Raw genomic sequence first — 18,219 nt, 5'->3', positions numbered from 1 at the left:
AAAACTATATCTTTTCATGTAAAGGCACATATGTAAGAATGTCTATAGAAATATCAATAGGGTTCTTCTTTCTAAATGGTACATATATTACTTACATCAAGAAAATAGGCCAGGTGCAGTGGTTCGTGCCTATAATCTCAGAACTTTGGGAGGCCAAGGAAGGGAGATCTCTTGAGCCTAGGAGTAAGAGACCAGCCTGAGCAACATATTGAGGTCCTGTCTCTACAAAAAAAGAAAGAAAGAAAAGAAAAATTAGCCAGATGTAGTGGTGAACTCCTGTAATCCCAGATGCTCAGGAGGCTAAGGCGGGAAGATTGCTTGAGCCCAGGAGATCAAGGTTGCAGTGAGCCGAAATTGTACCACTGCACTCCAGCCTGGGTCAAAGAGCAAGACCTTGTCTCAAAAAAAAAAATTAAACAAAAGAAAATAATCAAAAGATATATTTCAATTATTTTTAATAGGTCTGCAGTATTAAAACACCTCAATGGCTTACTTTCCAAGATATATTATAGGCATGGAAAGAGAAGAGAATATAAGAATACATTTTCTTGTCACTAACATTCTGAAACGTGAGTGGAAGCCCCTCAAAGTGCAAGGCCCCCTTCATTGTATACAATATTTAGTGTAACATGTAAGCAAATACAGGTTTACAGATTTCTAAAATTGTGTCTGCTAACAGCTCCCTCTCCTTTGTCCAGCACTTTCTGAGCTGCCAGCAGGGAAGGCATTTGAATGTCCGTGGTCTTCGGTTGCATCCACAGCCACATCTCAGGCAACACCCCACAGCTGCCTTCTGGGGTAAGGCAGCCAGGAGGGCAGGACAGGAAGGAGCAGCTGGGCGACACCTGGCGCTGGAGTGACATTCCTGACTGCTCTGAGCATAAGACTGCTGCTCTTGACTCAGAACCTCTCCCCATCTCACCAGAATCATCACCCATACCTCTGGAATGTTTTTAGGTGGCAAGTTCAGTGATCAGTAAATCACTATAAAAAGCCCCTTCTGGTTGGGCGTGGTGGCTCATGCCTTTAATCCCAGCACTTTGGGAGGCTGAGGCGGGTGGATCACTTAAGGTCAGGAGTTTGAGACCAGCCTGGCCAACATGGTGAAACCCCGTCTCCACTAAAAATACAAAAAATTAGCTGAGCATGGTGGTGAGCACCTGTAGTCCAAGCTCCTGAGGAGGCTGAGGCAGGAGAATTGCTTGAACCCGGGAGGTAGGGGTTGCAGTGAGCTGAGATCACACCACTGCACTCCAGGCTGGCACCTGGTGATGGAGCAAGACTCTGTGTCAAAAAAAAATAAATTAAATTAAAAAAAAAAAAAGCGCTTCTGACAAGGAGGCTACTCAGCCCTAAACAATGGCCAAAGGACTCCTTAGGGTTGCTTGTTGTTCTCCAAGCTCACTATCTTGGGGACCATCTTGGGGACCCGTTTCTGATGCCTGCTGGTTTGTGGCTCTTTCCTCAGCCATGTCCTTTTGTTCTAAAGCTCAGAATGGCAGCTGGGCTCCGGTGAGAGTCTGCTCGGTGATGCTTCCAGAATGGCAGCACCCAGTTTCCCTCTGTGCCCTGTCCTACCATAGTAAGACACAACTCATGGTGTCTGCCATGGGGCCCCAGACTGTGTAGTCCTGGAGTGGTGAGGGAGGCTGAGGGCAGAGAAAAGGTGCTAAAGAGAGGCAAGGGACAGGAATTGGGACAAGGAAGAAATGGGAAATATACCACAGGAACTTCCCTCTCATCTTTGTTTCCCCCCTTTTTCAAAAAAACATAGTCATGTATCTAATGGCTGCCTGGTTCCTAAATAATATCTGGATGTGAAGAAGGATAAATGATTAAATTTGAGTTTAATAGTTTTAATATTGTTTACCCTAGAAACATGCAAATTCATTATTTTTGTCCTAGTCAATCAAACTTAATTCAGCTACATTTGTGTCAATCAAATGCCCGTGGAGGTGAGGGGTGGGCTAGGCCAGTGAGATGTACAAAGGTGAAAAAGGTACTTCTTGCCCTCCATGGGTCCACTCATGGGTTTCTAGAAATGTTGGAAATATTAAGTAAAATACAAGCCATGAGGATACCACAGAAGTGCGGAGAGAAATGGAGAAAAAATATTTAACTCACGTTCAAATTCTATATCTTTATTCATGAGGATTAGCAAGTTTTCTGATTCCATCTGTGTGTGTGTGTGTGTTTTACTAGAGTCTATTTCCATGTTGTGTGTGTTTGTGTTGTGCCTAGAATGTGCAATTGCTGTTTCTGATCTTGGTCTGCAGCAGCAGGTGATGGTGGGCTTCCCTCCAGGAGGCTACCATAATGGGCCCACCTCCCCAGACAGCCCCCTTTCTTTGTGCCTCTGTGTCCAAAATTCCAAATTCCTGGGAGAGGAATCTGGGCAGGTCACAGCATAAACGATGGCCACCTGGAACTATCTAGGGGTGTGTGCATCAGAAGGGTGGGGGAGGTTGTACTGGCCCCAGAGAAGAGCAGCTGAGCAGATAACCTGCTGCAATTCTGAAGTATGTACTATCCTTTCCTGTAAGTGTATCTTTAAGTCATTAACATGTAACAGGCAGAAGCCATGGAGGTGTGCGATGACTGCCCTCGTGTTTTACATTGTGTGGCAGATCCATTTGTTTTATCTCCTTCTGCAGCAAAAAGCATCATGTGATGACTCCCTGTTAAGTGACAGTATGCCTGACTGCCGAGTCACGTTTTCAGATGAGGTGTTCCCCTTTATCAGGTGCTATCAGGAGCGGTATTCAAATGCTCAGTCGTTCACCTGGCAACCACTTACTGGGGAGCAACTACATGCTTGATATGTGATTGCTTTGCTTGAGGAACCCACAGTCTAAGGTGGGAGTCCGTAATATACACAGTGGGACAGTGACACGAGACATTAAAAATTAAAAGCCATCTTCTCTTTTGACTACTTGCCTACATCAGAGATGAAACACAAGGAATGCCTACTTCCAAACACACAAGCACAAGCCTTCTTAATTGGGACCAAACATAGCTGGCCACTGCAGCAGGAGGCACAGTAAGAAATATTCATTGCAAGTGTGCAGAGCCCTCATTAATCTTTTGGGGGTGTCAGAGAGAAAGAGGTCTATTTCCTGCCCTTTGGAGGGAGTGGACAGTCTCATGGAAGAGATAGGCACAGGTGCAGATGACTCCAGAATTTCCACCTAGGAAGGACACAGGGGCTTCATTTACTTAGGAATGGGCAGGCTTGGGGACCTGGATTGTCGTGTTTTCACAGGACTTTACCTGAACTGAGAAAACACCAGATGCTCATGACAAAGAAGGAGGTGTGTGAGTTGGGGGCATGGGATGCTGACGGAGATTAAGAGGGGGTGGCTAAGGCCTCCACCCCTCTTGAAAGCAGCACTAGCCATAGGTAAAAATACATCATATGTATATGAAGGAAACATTGAAACATACAAACGGGAGTCAGGGATCTCGGCTTCAGGTACCAGCTTCGCCACAGACTGGAGCAAGTCATTTTTCTCTCTGGGCTGCAGTCAGGGCTCCTCTGGGCTGCTCCTGTGCTTCAGGAGGTTCTGAGGACAGATGTGAGAAAAGTGTGATATGCAGCAGAACCAAGTAAACTGTCAAACCAACCTCTGGTAAGGGCTGCTGCTCACTCAGCTTGCCTGGTCAAGGACACCTGGCCTTGATTTCCATGGCCTGGTAGAATCCACCCAGCCCAAATGAACAGAAGGATTACACAATTGAGGAATGTACATAGATAACAAAAGAAGGAGGTAAGAATAAATATGCAGGACTAGAAGATAATTACATTGTTTAATTATAAATTTACCCAACTAAATATTGATATATGATCTGATGTGATGTATGATTTGATATGCGCTTTCAATTTCCTTCTTACCAAGAAACTGGTAAATACTTTGCTATTCATATCCCATGTCAACCTGGTAACAATGCCTTTTTAAGATTTAGGGTGACTAATTCTACATGAAGAAAATTCTGCTGTTAGACACTTGTCCCAACTCTTGGCCGGAGGCTGAGTCACCATACCCAGCATCTGCATTCAGAGAGGAGACAATACTGTATGCTCATGGGGTCCCAGGTAAGTGGCGGGTTAAGTGAAGCCAGAGGGGTTGGATGGAGACACACAACAGCCAGCTTCCTTAATTAGGGATAACCTGTAAGGTTGCTTCCAAACCTAAGATACAATTATTTTGATTTTTTTTCTCTCTGTTTATTTCATCGATCCAGTTAGACTAGGCAAAGTCTAGAGAGGTCAGCTGACTCACATTGAGCAATGGCTGGGTCGGGATCAGAAGCTCTGGCCTTTGAGCCAACATCACAGAGTTGGAAGAGACCTTGAGTTCATCAAAAACAGAGCCAGCTCCCAGGGGAAATTTCAAATCCATGCATGCTACAAAAACAAAACAAAACAAAACAACAAAAAAAACCCCACCATGTTCCTTTTTAAAGTATTCCTGGATAATTTTCAACTCAAATAGTTTTTACTATGTAAATTCCTTTGATAAAATATTTATTTGGCATCTATTCCAGGCAACAAACACACAGTCCCCACTGAGTTATCTTTGAGGGTATTTGTTTTCTTCCCTAGTGACATTCTCTAATTGGAAATAATGAGTGGGAAGCTCTGGGCAGGGCCTCTCGGCATTTGCCTTTGCTGGGTGCCAGCCTGTGTTAAATTTTCAGGCTGCCTGCCAGACACAGACTTGTGATTGGAAATGAAGCACAGGAAATAGTGCAAAAGTGAACCAGACAGAGGTCAGAGAGAAGAGTGGCTTGGGACTGCAAATAGCACAGTGATTAAAGGGATCAGGGGCTGCATGAGACCTTCCCGTTGACGCAAGGAGAGGATGAGGAAAGATGGCGATGTGGTAACCCCAGAGGAGGGGCGGACGGAGAGATGGAGGCGGTATGGGCAGGAAGCAAAGAACGGAAGCAGGAAGCTTTGGCTGGACATGGTTGTTCAGGCCTGTAATCCCAGCACTTTGGGAGGCCAAGGCGGGTGGATCACCTGAGGTCAGGAGTTCAAGACTAGCATGGCTAACATGTATAGTGAAACCCCTTCTCTACTAAAAATACAAAAAAATTAGCCAAACATGGTGACACACACCTGTAATCCTAGCTACTGGAAGAGGCTAAGGGAAGAGAATCACTTAAACCCAGGAGAGGGAAGTTGTAGTGAACCAGATTGTGCTCACTCCAGCCTGGGTGACAAGAGTGAAACTCTGACTAAAAAAAGGAGAAGAAGAAGGAAGTTTCTTTGTCAGGGTCCACCCAATACCCAATAGCATTTGCGTTTGTCAGGGATGAACCATGGGAGCAGAACCACTGAGTATTATGGACTAAGGTATTTATTATAAAAATGAGATCTTATAAAACATGGGGAGGGGGCAGGAAGTAGGGAAGTGAAGATTTAAAAAGGGGAGGTGAAGAATCACAGGAGAGTCACTGCTTGGCCTGGCATGGGTAAACAAGGTGCAGCTTGCAGAAAGCAAGACAAGTCTGGCTGCTGGCAAGGGCCAGGTGACAACAGGACACAGAGCCTCAAATTTGGGGCAGATTTTTTTTTTAAAGTATAGCTGAGAGGAAAACTGTCAGGAGTGTTTCTGTTCATCAAGACTGAGTTGTAAGTGGTAGAAATTCTAAAACAAACTGGCCTAAGTGAGAAAAGAAAGAGAGTGACTTTTTGGGGAAACCCTGGGGTAGCTTGAGGAATTAAAAGAAATATTGCCAGATGATGCCAGGAGAGTCAGACCTGGAATTCGACACCACAGACCCTTTCCTTGTTTCCATCTCTGTCTCTTGCTGCCTCATTTCTTCTTCCCTCTGGCTGGTGGCCTTGTCCTCCCAGCCTTCTCATGTGGCACATGGGGTCACACTGATAAAGCTCCTTGATAAGAAAGGAAAGATACTTTTCCCTATAAGCTTAATTTAGAAAAACTCCTGGTTTCCCTCCCCTCCCCTCCCCTCCCCTCCTCTCCTTCTCTCTCTCTCTCTCTCTCTCTCTCTCTCTCTCTCTCTCTCTCTCTCTCTCTCTCTCTTTCTCTCTCTCTCTTTGGATTGATCCTTGGATGAATTCCCAGATCAATTATTGTGGCCAGGTGAGTAGGTTGTTATTATGATTAAGTCAGGGTCACATGCCCACCCCTGTGGTCCAAGAGGGGGAGGCCAAGGTTCTTTAATCAGCAGCCGCCCACAACCATGTGGAAGAAGAAAGGAGCTGTTCCCCCGTGAAAGGAAGTTCTGTGCACTGAAGAGTGGAAGAGGTGCTGAGCAGACAAAAGTCACAGCTGTTCACTCTGATGTCCCATGGACTGAATGAAATGTTCCTTAAATTCATTGTTCTCATTCTTACCCATGTTCTTTAATGTTATGCCCACCGAAGCAACTTTCTGAGAACACTCAACTGGCATTTTAAAGAGAGCCGCCACAAAGGAGGAAATACTTTGTAATGGGTGATGCTCAGTGATCATAATCATCTTAGAGACCTAGAGAGATTAAGCAACTTGCTCAAGGCTACTCAATTATTAACAAGGAGAACTAGAACTCTCACAGAATATCCCCACGGAATAAATTAATAGTCTGGTTTATACAGCACTCTGGAGATTTGGGCTGCTATGAATCCATCATCCAAGGCCTGATCAGATTGTTTCCCTGGATAATAAAGAGCAGACCAGGGCCAGAGTGATTACTCAGAGGTTAAAGAATAAAAGACATTACTCAGAATCTTACTTCAGCATTCAAGCAGGCAGAGATAATTCATGAAGTGTGTGTGTGTGTGGGTGTGGGTGTGTGAAATCTCCAGTGTGTGTTTAGATCGTTAGGTAAGAAAAGTAATGTAATTGAAGTCACATACATCTTTTTCAGGAAGAAAAAAGGGACTTGACATTAGGGTTTTGGGTACCTTGAAGAAGATAGGCGATTTAATTATTCTCTAAGTTGACCCTTAGTTATTCACTCTAAAGAAAGCTTAAAATGTTCCTGTGTCTTTAGCTCACAGAGTAATTTATTTCTCTTCTCCCGTTTGTCTTTTGTACTTTGTCAATGGTTTCCACATTTGAATGTGCATCAAAATTACTGGTGGAACTTAAACCAAAGCATACAGTCATCAGCCCACCCCCAACCCCTATACTCACATTTCAGGCTCCTTGGAGGATTTCAGCACACAGCCAGGGCAGAAAACATCTCCTCATGCTGTAAAATGCTCTCCATCATGCAGAGAGATTCTGCGTGCTTTATCTTGCCTGATACCCCACAACTGTATCAGGCAAGATAAAGTATAGAGTATGATGTGGTATCCTAAATGGATGAAACGTTGATATTGGCTCTTGCCCACGCTGGCTACAAGAGCTGGAAGGAGGAACCTGGAAGCTAAGAAAGGAATAGGAAGACACAAACTCCTAAGAATGGTGCCAGGAAGGTTAAGGTCACTACAGAGAGGGGCCTTGCAAATCGTGACCAGGGCAATAAAGTTCAGAACAAGATGAACTAGTCCCACAGCTTGGGAAACAGCGAAGTGCTAACAAATCACAAAGAGAAAGAGGAGCCATTCAGCTCCTAAGTGCTTGTTCTTTTCCAGTATTGGAGACACAGGCAAGTTTCTGAATATTCAGCTAAGCTCAGGGCCTGGCACATAGTAGGAGTATAATACATTTGCTCAGTGAATGAAGAATGAATGGGAGGAGACTGAAGAGAAGAAGGCTTTGCTGTCAGTTCAATCCAAGCCAGAAGCAAAAGGTCACTGTGTCAACAGTCATTGTGATAGTGCATTTCCTAGGAAGCTACTGAGATGGAGGTTGTGTGCAGGAAGCTTATTGTGGAGTGCCCTTGGGACCCACACCGATGAGGAAGTGAAGGGAGCGGAAAGGCAGAGGGATGGATTGAACTGTGGTGCAGATGCAACAGAGGTCTCGGGCCAACTCCATGGGATGACCCTCAGAGCTGGCCCAATGGACACAGGCTTCATCCCTAGAGGAAACCTGAGAACTGTCAGTAGCCAACCAACACTCCAACAGTTGAGGGAATGAGTGACTGGATCTTGAAGAAGGGATGTGTGAGCTCACCAGAGCACCATGGCATCCACCCATCCACTGTGATAATTAATCCAACCTACTCATTTTATAGATAAAAAAATGTCCAGAGATAAAATCATATAGCTGGTGAAGAGCAGAGCCAGGACATTTCTCAAATGGTCACCAGAGGATTCCCTTAGTGCACTTTGAATTCGGTACAGGATTTGATAAAGCCATTGATACGAATAAGGAGAAATGGAGATTAGATCAATGGTTCCCAAACCTAGCCATCATCAGAATCACATGGAGGGAGGTTAGAATACAGATTCTGGGGATCCGTTTTCAGCAATGCTATCACTGGGGGTCTGGGACAAGGCCTATGAGTCTGTACTTTTTTTAATAATGTGACCTGTCTCTCACCCTGCACTTGGGAACAAATGGCTAAGATCATAGAACACTGGTCAGATACTAGATTTTTAAACAATTGGTATTTAGAGTATTACTGAATGATGTTGCTCTCAGTGATCTCAGGTGGGTGCGCAGGAGCTCATTCCTGAGTTCTGTCTTACTCAAAAATTTTAACCCACCAAAAAAAGGCTAGGTGTGGTGGCTCACTCCTTGTAATCCCAGCAATTTGGGAGGCCGAGGCGGGTGCATCACCTGAAGTCAGGAGTCCGAGACCACCCTGACCAATGTGGTGAAACCCCGTCTCTACTAAAAATACAAAATTACCTGGGCATGGTGGTACATGCCTGTAATCCCAGCTACCTGGGAGACTGAGGCAGGAGAATCACTTGAACCTAGGAGGTGGAGGTTGCGGTGAGCCGAGATTGCACCATTGCACTCCAGCCAGGGCAACAAGAGTGAAATTTCATCTCAAAAAAAACTTACTGCCGGGCGTGGTGGCTCAAGCCTGTAATCCCAGCACTTTGGGAGGCTGAGGCGGGTGGATCACGAGGTCAAGAGATCGAGACCATCCTGGTCAACATGATGAAACCCCGTCTCTACTAAAAATACGAAAAAAATTAGCTGGGCATGGTGGCGCGTGCCTGTAATCCCAGCTACTCAGGAGGCTTAGGCGGGAGAATTGCCTGAACCCAGGAGGCGGAGGTTGCGGTGAGCCGAGATCGCCCCATTGCACTCCAGCCTGGGTAACAAGAGCGAAACTCCATCTCAAAAAAAAAAAAATTACTGACACTTAAAGATATTAACAGTCTGTAATCCACTGAATATAATCCCCAAATTAGAAGAAATTGCTAGTACTTTGGATGCTCAAATTAAGATTTCAACATGTACCATGAAGTATCATGTTGTAGGCTAATACTTATTGACATTAAAGTTGTTCATGTTATTTTAAATGAGAGGAAGCAGCAGAGAGGCAGTGAGATATGATAGTTTTGAGCACAGATGGTTTGGAGAATAGATCGTAATGGACTGCCCAAGTTCAAATCCCAGCCCCATTGCTTGCTCACTCACATCTCAGGTTCCTCATCTATAAAGTGGGGATAATGATATATAATCATAGTACTTACTGTATCAGGTTAATATAAAGGTTATGAGTTAATTTGCATTTTTAAATTATAGCTGCCTAGCACATAGTAAGCATGATGTAATACTGTTTTTCTGTGCAGTTGTTTCAGTTATCAATTACTGTTTTAACAAACTACCCCCAAAATTTAGTGACTTAAAATGACAATTTACTACTTCCCATGATTCTGTGGATTTGTCTGTATCACTTGGTACTGAATGGGGCTCTGGGGCAGCTCACATTTGGTACTGGGACCACCTGGGAGCTCTGCTGGCGTTCTTGCCACAGGCTTCAGTTCTCCTCCCTATGCTCCTCTTCACATGGCTAGTGAGGCCTCCTCACATGGTGGCTGGGCTCCAAGAAGTGAAGGCAGAAGCTGCAGTCTCTCAAGGCCCAGCCTTGGAGGTTACCCAATGTTACTTCCACTACATTCTATTGGGAAAGGTCAGTCTCAGGCCCAGCCTGGATATACAGGGAGTGGAAACAGATCCCACCTTTCAGTGAGGGGAGCAGTAAAGGATTGGAAGTCATTTCTAATTTATCACAGATATTTAATCCCACTTTTGTGTGTGTATGTATGTCTGTATGTGTGTGTGTGTGTGTGAGAGAGAGAGAGAGAGAGAGAGAGAGAGAGAGAGAGAATGTGTGTATGCATAGAAAGTGCCTGGAAGAATATATACCAAATTGCAAACAATATTTATCTTGAAGAGATAAGGTTACAATATTGTTGTTCTTCTCTTCTTTATCTTTGCATGTTTCACTTTTTCTCCCCCTGAATTTTCCATAATGGAAAAAAAAATAAGGATTTTTAAACAATATGAACCAAAATTGAAATTGTTCTACTGAAAATAAAATAAAAAGCTAGCTCAAATTTACACAGCATTACTAAAAACACAGTAGCTACCTCTAGAACAAAGAAGGTCCTACTCCCACCCCCACATCCCCATCAGAGCACGCTGGAGTGTGTGTGCAGTGCTAAATTCTGAGCTCTAAGATTCACAAAGGCAAACATAACATGTCAAGGTGTAAAAGGGGAGACAAAGGTCTGTAAACTGTCTTGTGAAGAAGGACTTAAGGACAACTGGGAGGAATAGAAGGAGACTTAGAGGGGACATGATATCATGAACACACCCTCACTCGGTGTGGGGGAACAGCTGCCACGGGGAAGAGGCAGTAGTTGTGGTCCTACAGAATTAGGAACATTGAATGCCAGTGACACAGAGGCAGAGTTGATATATTTCATACAAAGAAGAACATGCTATATTGTAAAAGAACAGGCCAGGCATGGTGGCTCATGCCTATAATCCCATCACTTTGGGAGGCCAAGATGGATGGATCACCTGAGGTCGGGAGTTTGAGACTAGCCTGGCCAACATAGTGAAACCCTGTCTCTACAAAAAATACAAAAATTTGCCAGGTGTGGTGGCTCATGCCTGTAATCCCAGCTACTTGGGAGGCTGAGACAGGAGAATCGCTTGAACCCGGGAGGCAGAGGTTGCAGTGAGCTGAGATTGCTCCATTGCACTCCAGTCAGGGTGGCAAGAGTGAAACTCTGTCTCAAAACAAAAAAAAAGAACAAAGATGAAATGGATTTTCCAGGAAGGCCACAACTCCCTGTTCTTCTGCAGACCAGATGCCCATGTCGTAGGGGGCATTGGATAGCAGAATCCCACTCTGGGAGGTACCTGGCCCAGAAGACCTTCCAAGTCCCTTTCAGATCTCAGATTGTATGGCCATACGCTTATGGGGGAGTACAAGAAAAATGCACGGTCATTTATTTAGGAAGCTGAAATCTTACCCTGGCTAAAGGCAGTGACCTGAAATAAATGAGTTTCTAAGATTCCTTTTATGAGGCTATAAATGGAAATTGCCCTTCCTGTGAAAACATGATGAATCAACAAATTTGACCAGGTAAACATGAGATGTGTGGCAATGTCCCGGGTGTTCAGAAAGGTATCTCAGTTCACAGTCTTAGACTTTGAGAGAAAAGACATCTAATCACCATATAATAATATTCCTAAATATGGTCAATACAGATGAGTACCTCTGGGGGTAGCAAGGGCTGAAAGAGTGCATGATTGATTTGTAATAACAAAGAAAGCTTGGGGCATGAGGAGGCAGGAGTTTTAAGTTGTAACCAAGAGATGAGAGAGGTGGGGACTGAGAGGAAGAGAGGCCCTGCCCCGCATCTCTGTGTTAATGTGAACAGCTTTGGTGGAGGAAAGAAGGCACATGCCAGTCTCCTGAGTTGGGCTTTCCTAAACAGATCACAGATACCTTTATTGACTACTATAATAAGTGCAATCACTTCCATTTACTGGGGGCCCACTGGGTAGCAGTTGTTTTACATACATCATCTCATCGAATCAGTTGAATAGCCAGGTAAAGCAGTAACCATTATCTACAGGGACCAGGGGCCAGAGATATGAAGAACTATGGCTGATGGCTTTTGGGGTGTCTGCCTAACTCACAAGAGCCCTCTTCACTGCCCCTTGCTCACAGTGGTTGCTCCTAACACCCTCCATTCAGTGTGAACCTTGCTGTCTGTCCTTGGCTGAGTCAGAGCCCCTCCTCCCAAGAGGGCACACATCTGGAATTGCGTCCAAAGAAAGATCTAGGCTTTCCATGGGATGGGAGCTATAATTTGAAGCAAGGGCACTGGATGGTCATATTCTGCTATACTGAGACAGAGGAAGATGGGAGGAGAGAGAGAGAGGGAGAGAGAGAGAGAGGAAGCAGATGCACAGAGAGATACAGAGACAGAGAGAGGCACCACTTTACACCCTGTAGGTGGCTGCCCACTTCCTGTTTCTGGTTATTCCTGGGATCTGGGGCCTTCCTGCCCTCCAGTGAAGAGACAGCCCTATATCTTTATAATAAACTGATTCTTTTTTTTGTTTTTCAGATATAAAGTTCGAGCTGTTTATTTACCTTAAACACTCCAACTAGGACACAGAGTTGGTTGGGTACCTACTGAGCCTTTTCTCTGCACTCTTTTTTCCTAAATGAAAGCACAAAATACCCTTCTCTGTGGGGTAAACCTGCCATTTCCCCTACCCCTCCTTTCGGAGGGCGTTGAAGTGGCGCTTTTCAGGGCTACCTTTTTTTTTTTAAATTGCATTTTAGGTTTTGGGGTACATGTGAAGAACAGTAAGATTGTTGCATAGGTATACACATGGCAGTGTGGTTTGCTGCCTTCCTCCCCAGCATCTATATCTGGCATTTCTCCCCATGTTATCCTTCCCACCCCCCCTGCTGTCCCTCCCTAAATGGATTCTCATTACTTCTGCCAGCTTGAGTGTCTATGTCTTGCAACCAATAAGCTCTTATTAATACAAGTCCTTTGTCCATCTGTTAAATAGGGAGCCAGTATTCCAACACAAGTTTGTACCTATGCAGAGTCCATGGGGAGCTCCTGCCTCTTTTCTGACTGCTCCAGAGTGGGAGTTTTAAAGTCACATTTCCTCGAAGGAGGTCTGGTGGGACAGCACTCTCTCGGCTTCATCAAGGTGGCCCCTATGCCAATCAGGTGTTGCCAGCTCAAGAACCAGCTGTTCTGATGAGCACAGGGGCTGACCAGCAGCAATGAAACTAGTTCCCAGAGTTGACTGGTCACACACCTATCTATCCTCAACGTCACATTCTCTCTAGAACAGTGGGTATCTTTCCTGCAACACTGTTGCTTCCAGCATTTTAATGGCATGCAGCAGGAGCAATTCCTTTAGGAGCTTGGCTTTCTAAGCCTCTGGCAACTCCCAGCACTAGCTTCCACCTTCACCTCCCACCACCCAGACCTGCACCTGCTTGCCACACATCTGTCTGTCAGAACTGCCACCACTGCCACTTCTCACAAGCCTCCTCCTGGCCTCTGCCCACAGACTCCTGCCTGGCTGGCTTCACCCTGAACCTTGTTCCCACATCTGTGATAGCCCCGATGACACATTCCTGCTTCTACTTGTTCAGCCGCCCGTCTCTCACTTCTACTCGGGGGCCCCTGAAGGGCAAGGTCTGTGCCCAGTTGGTGACATGTCACTAGACCCTATCAGAGTGGATGGCACATACTTGGTACTTAGTAAATCTCCGTAGAGTGAATGATTGAAAGAATAAATGAATGATTAAACAAACTCATGTTTTCCCAGATTCATTTCATTCACTATCTCTTCCCTCTGACATATGGAACATGCTATGCTTTACTTCACTAACATTTCTTTTAGGATAACTTTGTCTTCCCTGTTTCTTGGTGCAACTGAAGGACTGTAGAACAAGGGCTTCCTCTATTTGCCTTTTCATACCTAGCATGAGGCGTCACATACAACTGGTGTCAACCTGTATGTGTGTGTTTTCTGCATGTTTTGTTTTAGAGTTCAACATGATAATCTTTATGCTTATTCTTTCCCAGGGAGTTTCCCAAATAGCAATGTCCTTGCTGCTCTGTCCTTTATTTTCTCTCCTTACAGATGCTTGCATCTTGACAGTGGACATAGTTCAACATGAGGCTTTAGACTCAACAGGAGTGACTTTTGGCTTAGGCAACCCAGGCAGGAATTTACTCAAACATCTAGAAATAGAGACATCTATTTAATCGTCCTGATTGAACTTAGGAAAATCTATCACATTACATTCCTCCACTTTCTGACCTGCCTGAACGGAGCAAACAAGAAGTGAAGTGCCTCCTGGGAGATCACCCCTGTCCCCACCAGTCAAGCAGCAGGTGCACACGTGCCATAGGTGAGCTCCTGGAATGGGGGCTATATAACATCTGCCCTCCCTGCTGCTGTAGCCCTTATAGGCTGTTACCTTCCCACAACAAGCCAGTGACAGCAGCCTTGAGGCTGCTATATGATGAGGCTATTAGAGGAGAGAGGGGTGAGAAGAGGGGAGCCAGCTGGGAGACGCCTTTATGAGTGAGGAGAAGGCTGTGCATGGGTTATGCAGGTTGTCACCACCTCTTGATGTTGAGGGTGCTGCTCCCCAGTAGTGGCACTTGCCATTTTACCAGGCAACTCTTGACATTACACTGCTGCCATCAAATTTGCTCTGGGTTCTCTGGGCAGCAGCAGCTCCCTCTGCCATCCTGGATTACATCACCTGCTCTTAGGTGAGCCAGGTCAGCCCCAGGAGAGGAATAAACATGTTGAAAGGGAATTCACAGGGAGGGGAACTGACATTTAAGTGCCTACTTTATGCCAGGCACCATGCTGGGCTTTCCTTTCTCCTTCTCCTTCTTCTTCTGTGGAGTCTCACTTGCCCAGGCTGGAGTGCAGTGGCACGATTTCGGCTTGCTGCGACTTCCGCCTCCTGGGTTCAAGCAATTCTTTTGTCTCAGTCTCCCAAGTAGCTCGGATTACAGGTGCGCACCACCATGCCCGGCTAATTTTTGTATTTTTAGTAGAGACAGGGTTTCACCATATTGACCAGGCTGGTCTCAAACTCCTGACCTTGTGATCCACCTGCCTTGGCCTCCCGAAGTGCTGGGATTATAGGTGTGAGCCACTGTACCTGGTCTCTTCTTTTTATTAAAGAGCATAAACATGAAATTTTATATACCTTAAATTAGTTGTTAGAGGCCCCACACAATTAATTTCTTTCCCCCATGTCTGGTTTGCTAAAAATTGTTTAAGATCTCAATTACCCACTGTTTCAGCAAGATATAATAAAATTGGTAAAATATTTTTTTGCGCTTTAAAAAGAAGGAAATCCTGCCATTTGCAAAAACATGTATGAAACTTGAGGATATTATGCTAAATGAAGTAAGCCAGACACAGGCAGATCAATACTGCATGGTGGCACTTACAGGTGAAATCTAAAAAATGTTGAATTCATATGAACAGAGAGTGGAGGGGTGGTTACAGAAGTTGGGGTGTGAGAGAAATGGGGAAGTGTTAAAGGGAACTATTTTGTAGTTGTAAGATGAGTAAGTTCTGGAGACCTAATGTATAACATGGTGACTATAGTTAATAATAGATTGTATACCTGAAATGTGTTAGGAAAGTAGTTTTCTTTTTTTTTTTTTTTTAAGACAGTCTTGCTCTGTTGCCCAGGCTGAATGCAGTGGCATGATCTTGGCTTACTGCAGCCTCCACCTCTCAGGTTCAAACAATTCTCATGCCTCAGCCTCCTGAGTAGCTGGACTTAGTGTGCACCACCATGCCCAGCTAATTTTTGTATTTTTAGTAGAGATAGGGTTTCACCATGATGGCTTGGATGGTCTTGAACTCCTGACCTCAAGTGATCTGCCTGACTTGACTTCCCAAAGTGCTAGGATTACAGGTGTGAGTCACCACCTGAAAGTAGGTCTTAAGTATCACCACATATACAGACATGCACAAAGGTAACTATGTGAGGTGATGGATATCTTACTTAGCCTAGATGTGGCAATCATTTTACAATATATACATATATCAAAACATCATGTTGTACAACTTGAATATATGCAATTCTTATTTGTCAATTCTACCTCAATAATGTTGAAAAAAAAAAAACAAAGTTAAAAATCAAAATCCCCCTTTTCACATTGAATCAATGGATAATGAACACATAGCCAACATGGGAAATTTTAAAGGAAAAGTAAATATATTACTTTAGTCATTAAAAAAGACGTGATGGCCAGGTGCGGTGGCTCACACCTGTAATTCCAGCACTTTGGGAGGCCAAGGTGGATGGGTTACAAGGCCAGGAGTTGGAGACCAGCTTGACTAATATGGTGAAACCCCATCTCTAGTAAAAATACAAAAATTAGCCAGGCGTGGTGGTGGGCACTTGTAGTCCCAGCTACTCGGGAGGCTAAGGCAGCAGAATCACTTGAACTGGGAGGCAGAGTTTGCAGTGAGCTCAGATTATGGCCCTGCAATCCTGCCTGGGCAACAGAGCAAGACTCTGTCTCAAAAAAAAAAAGGTGTGAAATTGCTTGACTTTTTGTAGATAATATACATGACAGGAGAACTGTCTCTTATATTTCTGGTCTTCTATGTAGCTCTGACTTTATGGTCAATATTCTGAGTCTCATTCTATTCTCAAAGCAGCAAAGTAACTTAAAGGCTTGAGATTGAATATTTTTGGGTAATATAGCTCTAACTGCTCACCAAAACCTGTTCTTCTCTTCATCCCAGTCACATGTCCTAGCCTTCCTTATAGTTAGATATGGCCAAGTGCATAAATGTTCTCCAAAGGAATATGAGCACAAGTGCTGTGTGCCACTTCCAGGACTATGCCTGAATGTGTTTCCTCCTCAGTCTCTTCCCCATTTCCACACACTGAGACAGAGACACAGCAGTGATTCAACCAGGACTATGCAGACAACAGCAAGGCCTAGGGAATAGAGGAGCAACAAAATGGAAAAACCGTAGATCCCTGAATGATTAGGTGGAACAGAGCCACCCACTGCTTGGAATGCTCACCTAGAACTGTTGTGTGAGAAAGAACTAAACTTTTATCGTTTTTTTTTGAGACAGGGTCTCACTTTGTCACCCAGGCTGGACTGCAGTGGCGCCATTTCGGCTCACTGTAGCCTTGACCTAGTAGGTTCAAGCCATCCTCCTACATCAGCCCCCCAAATAGCTGGAACTATAGGCACACACCACCACACCCAGCTAATTTTTGTATTTTTAGTAAAGAGAAGGTTTTGCCATGTTGCCCAGGCTGCTCTTGAACTCCTAGCCTCAAGTGATCTGCCAGCCTCAGCCTCCCAAAGTGCTGGGATTACAGGTATGAGCCACTATGCCAGCCTCTTTTATTTCTTTAAGGTATGAAATGATTGATGGGTCTCTAGCCTGGGCAATAGAGCGAGACTCCATCACAAACTAAAAATAATAAAATTAAAATAAATGAATGAAAGAATGAATAATGGGGCAGGAGGAAATCAGACAAAGAATAAGATAGCCAAATCTAGAACTATTACTCTTGGATCAAGAAAATGTGATCTCCATACACAGTAGAATATTATTCAGCCTTTAAAAAGAAGGAAATATTGTCATTTGCAACATCATAGATGAACACAGAGGAAATTACGTTAAGTGAAATAAACCAGGCACAGAAAGATAAATACTACATGATTTCACTTATACATGAAGTGTGGAAAAGTCAGACTCATGGAAACAGAGTTAAACGGTAGTTACTCGAGGCCAGGGCTGGGGGGATTGGGGAAATGTTGGCCAAAGGTCACAGATCTCAGTTAGACAGGAGGAATAAGTCCAAGAGATCTATTGTATATTATGGGACTACAATTAATAACAATGTATTATAAACTTGAAAACTGAAAGTAGAAAGAAAAAGAAATATTATTTACTGACAATAAAGCTCTTAATCCACATCCAGAGATAAAGAAAGTAATTAGCAGGAGACTTCTTAGAAGTTATATAATTTCATAGTATGGAACTTCTAAACAAAAGTTTGATATTTGATAATTGAATACCTAATAACAATGACCCATCTAAAATGTGATTAGTACACAGTTTATTGATTAAATTAGGGTGATTCCAAAGTTAGCACCAGGAAGTTATAAGTTGAAAACTTCATCAGAGTCTGTTGAAATGATAACTACAATTGCAATCTAACAGGTGGCAGTTCAAAGTCTAGAGGGAATAGAGCCAGCGAGTTAAGATGTGCCAGGTTCCATCAGGAATTTCCAAGAGAGCTGGATTGGATAGACAACATTCCTGTCACTTCAGG

General features: G+C 44.2%; 1 pseudogene across 1 annotated transcript in view; it reads right to left on the bottom strand.

The window, feature by feature from the left end:
• The window catches only part of LOC118149555 (peptidyl-prolyl cis-trans isomerase NIMA-interacting 4 pseudogene), a 131,341-nt pseudogene that overhangs the window by 38,025 nt on the left and 75,097 nt on the right, over positions 1-18,219 (bottom strand). The window contains exons 3-5 of the transcript XR_013529735.1: positions 4,281-18,219; positions 3,445-3,563; positions 96-222 (exon numbers count right to left, since the gene is read on the bottom strand). The exon at positions 4,281-18,219 is cut by the window's right edge and continues 54,745 nt beyond it. The product of XR_013529735.1 is annotated as a peptidyl-prolyl cis-trans isomerase NIMA-interacting 4 pseudogene (transcript). The remainder of the gene's footprint in view (positions 1-95; positions 223-3,444; positions 3,564-4,280) is intronic.

The sequence above is a fragment of the Callithrix jacchus genome, chromosome 19, assembly GCF_049354715.1.
Source record: "Callithrix jacchus isolate 240 chromosome 19, calJac240_pri, whole genome shotgun sequence".
Classification (NCBI taxonomy): domain Eukaryota; kingdom Metazoa; phylum Chordata; class Mammalia; order Primates; family Cebidae; genus Callithrix; species Callithrix jacchus.
Note: the sequence above shows the minus strand (reverse complement) of the source record. Positions and strands in the feature narration are given on the sequence as shown.